Source organism: Schistocerca cancellata, chromosome 5 (assembly GCF_023864275.1).
Source record: "Schistocerca cancellata isolate TAMUIC-IGC-003103 chromosome 5, iqSchCanc2.1, whole genome shotgun sequence".
NCBI lineage: Eukaryota > Metazoa > Arthropoda > Insecta > Orthoptera > Acrididae > Schistocerca > Schistocerca cancellata.
Window position 1 is genome coordinate 690,217,368 of NC_064630.1, and position 3,673 is coordinate 690,221,040.

Consider the following 3,673-nt stretch of genomic DNA (forward strand, 5'->3'; position numbering starts at 1 on the left):
ACGAGACTACAGCTATGCTGCCTTCACAGATAGCTTCACTTGTTTCCGCCGGTACACCATCATCCACGTTAGTATAAACGGTTGTGCTGACTACTTCACATTAAGGAAATAAATTCTTCAGCTCTGTATCATAATTATCGGATCCCTAAACATCTCTTGTGTGTTATTTATGGTTGCACGGCTTAAAATTATTCTTCGTTTTATTCTTGCTTCGTACTATGTTCATTTTCAACGTTTGTAGCTTCTTAGCCGAATTTTCGACAAGCACTGAATTTTTAAACCAATGTAGGAAGGTTGTTCTCCTTTTGACGCCTCTACGATGGGTATCAGAACGGCGACGCCAAGCGTTGTCATCATTCGGTTTGTTAGGGGTGGACGAGGAAACCACTTAAAACACACCACTGCGCCGAATCGATGCGAAAAGGCGTCAGGTTGCAGCGTAAAGGGCGTCAATGAAACCAGTCCTTCTCTTAGGACATTAATTTTTCAGACATTTTGAGGTCGAAAACAATTTGCAGGTTGATGTACAACAAAATGACGCTGTCGACATCGTTTGATACTGATGGCGTGCCCTCAACATAGGAATTGTGTGGATTCAACCGTACTGAATATTATTGGCACCTTTGCAGTGCAGGGCGACGGAAATTTTTTCTCTGATTACTGGATGGAACCCCAGGGAGCATTCAGAAACATTCGAGGAAATTTGAACGCGAGTCAAAGCAGCTAAGGGTGTTTAGCCTTTTTCAGCTATCCTGCTTCGCGCCCTCATGTGACGTGATCACGAGCGAGGGGGAAGGGGAAGCGACTTTAACACTTGTATGGAAAAAGAAAACCTGAAAAGGCTCCATCTAAGACAATGGAGTTCGGCAACTCTCTCAGTGACTCCGGGTCATCTTAGTTGAGCACTTTAAAAACGTACCTGTTCAACGCTCGACGGAGTCCTAAATATAGATTTTTTTACTTGGACTGAAGTAACTGAGAACGTGAAACTTCTACTTTTTTACTTAAACTGCTGAATGCTTTACTTGTTTTTACCATTTCTATTCGATCACTGACCTGATTGTAACTACTGTAGGCTCTAACTGCTAATAGGCAAGTGTAAGTAGATTAGTGTTTAACGTCCCATCGACAACGAGGTCATTAGAGAGGGAGCGCAAGCTCGGGTGAGGGAAGGATGGGGAAGGAAATCGACCGTGCCCTTTCAAAGGAACCATCCCGGCATTTGCCTGAAGCGATTTAGGGAAATCACGGAAAACCTAAATCAGGATGGCAGGAGACGGGATTGAACCATCGTCCTCCCGAATGCGAGTCCAGTGTGCTAACCACTGCGCTACCTCGCTCGGTAATAGGCAAGTGGTTATCAAAGGAAAGATTTTGTTGCAGAACAAACAATGTATTTAGCAGATTTTACCTCAATCATGTGACTAGTCTGGAACCGCGTGGCCGCTACGGTCGCAGGTTCGAATCCTGCCTCGGGCATGGATGTGTGTGATGTCCTTCGGTTAGTTAGGTTTAAGTAGTTCTAAGTTCTAGGGGACTGATGACCTTAGAAGTTAAGTCCCATAGTGCTCAGAGCCATTTGAACCATTTGAATCATGTGACATTCAGTTCCAGAAATCATATAATAATTATAATAATACCATTACGCACATTTTACAATCCATGTCCAACAAATATTAAATCTCCTTGACGGACACTCGTCCAGACCGTCTGCTCGCGCTAACACTGCTTCTAATCTCATCACTGCTAACTATTAGCCGGCCGCTGTCGTCGAGATGTTCTAGGCACTTCAGTCCGGAACCGCGCTGCTGCTACGGTCGCAGCTTCGAACGCTGCCTCGGGCATGGATGTGTATGATGTCCTTAGGTTAGTTAGGTTTAAGTAGTCTAGGGCACTGATGACGTCAGATGTTAAGTCCCATAGTGCTTAGAGCCATTTTTTTCGCTAACTATTAACTTCTAACTGCGAGTCCGACCAGCTACCGAGTCTCCTACAGAGGGCGCACAGTGCTGTGATATCAATGCAGTCTAAAGCGCTGCCAACATACAAACATTTAAACAGGCTACGTACAGCACTTGCAGAGAGGCATCCTCTTGACAACCCTTCCCGTTCCACAAGCCTACTAACAGTCGAAAAAGAGCACTGTAGCCTGCTGCAGGTGCTGCTATTATCATCTGATGTTGGCTCTGCACATGCAAATTTTTTAAAGTGCGCGACAAAACTGGGCAACTGACACCGAGGCTGTTGAAATGCGAGTCCTTAGAGGGACCTTCTGCCGATTTGCGATTTGTTCACATGTGTGTAAAATTTGGATTTCTCTAACTCCCCCCCCCCCCCCCCCCACCACGCCACCGCCACACATGAGGGTTAGGGCGCGAAACAGGAGGAATGAAAAGCGTAAGCACTCACTGCTCTTTCTATCTGGTGTCAGAAGTGTCACAAGTTGTCGAGAGCGTCGTCCCGTTGCACATCGCAAAGCAAACGACGTTTTCGGCAGCGGAATGCGTGGGAATCAACACCGCTATAGAAGAGGTGGTTTCATTGACGTCCTTTTTGGCAGCCCCTGAAGTATTTTCGTATAGAGTCTGTGTCTGAAATGTTTTCCTCTGCCACTCACAGTAAAGCCGCCCCATTTAAACACTTAGCATCGCGATTCCGACCTCCGTCCCGGAGGAGTTAAGAGATGGGCAAGAGGTGGGTAAGAGGGGACTATGATGACCTTACTATCGTGTGACACATCCACGACGGGGTTGGCCAGAATTGTGATGAAATTTAATGACGAAGTAACTCACCTTCTGTGTCCTTGGGGTACCATGTCCACACCTAGGTACACTCCTGGAAATGGAAAAAAGAACACATTGACACCGGTGTGTCAGACCCACCATACTTGCTCCGGACACTGCGACAGGGCTGTACAAGCAATGATCACACGCACGGCACAGCGGACACACCAGGAACCACGGTGTTGGCCGTCGAATGGCGCTAGCTGCGCAGCATTTGTGCACCGCCGCCGTCAGTATCAGCCAGTTTGCCGTGGCATACGGAGCTCCATCGCAGTTTTAACACTGGTAGCATGCCGCGACAGCGTGGACGTGAACCGTATGTGCAGTTGACGGACTTTGAGCGAGGGCGTATAGTGGGCATGCGGGAGGCCGGGTGGACGTACCGCCGAATTGCTCAACACGTGGGGCGTGAGGTCTCCACAGTACATCGATGTTGTCGCCAGTGGTCGGCGGAAGGTGCACGTGCCCGTCGACCTGGGACCGGACCGCAGCGACGCACGGATGCACGCCAAGACCGTAGGATCCTACGCAGTGCCGTAGGGGACCGCACCGCCACTTCCCAGCAAATTAGGGACACTGTTGCTCCTGGGGTATCGGCGAGGACCGTTCGCAACCGTCTCCATGAAGCTGGGCTACGGTCCCGCACACCGTTAGGCCGTCTTCCGCTCACGCCCCAACATCGTGCAGCCCGCCTCCAGTGGTGTCGCGACAGGCGTGAATGGAGGGACGAATGGAGACGTGTCGTCTTCAGCGATGAGAGTCGCTTCTGCCTTGGTGCCAATGATGGTCGTATGCGTGTTTGGCGCCGTGCAGGTGAGCGCCACAATCAGGACTGCAGACGACCGAGGCACACAGGGCCAACACCCGGCATCATGGTGTGGGGAGCGATC

At 49.6% G+C, this 3,673-nt stretch overlaps 1 non-coding gene across 1 annotated transcript; it reads right to left on the reverse strand.

The window, feature by feature from the left end:
• Positions 1 to 1,267: 1,267 nt before the first annotated feature.
• On the reverse strand, positions 1,268 to 1,340 carry Trnaa-cgc (transfer RNA alanine (anticodon CGC)). Its single transcript has one exon. It is a non-coding gene; the product is annotated as a tRNA-Ala (tRNA).
• Positions 1,341 to 3,673: the final 2,333 nt, after the last annotated feature.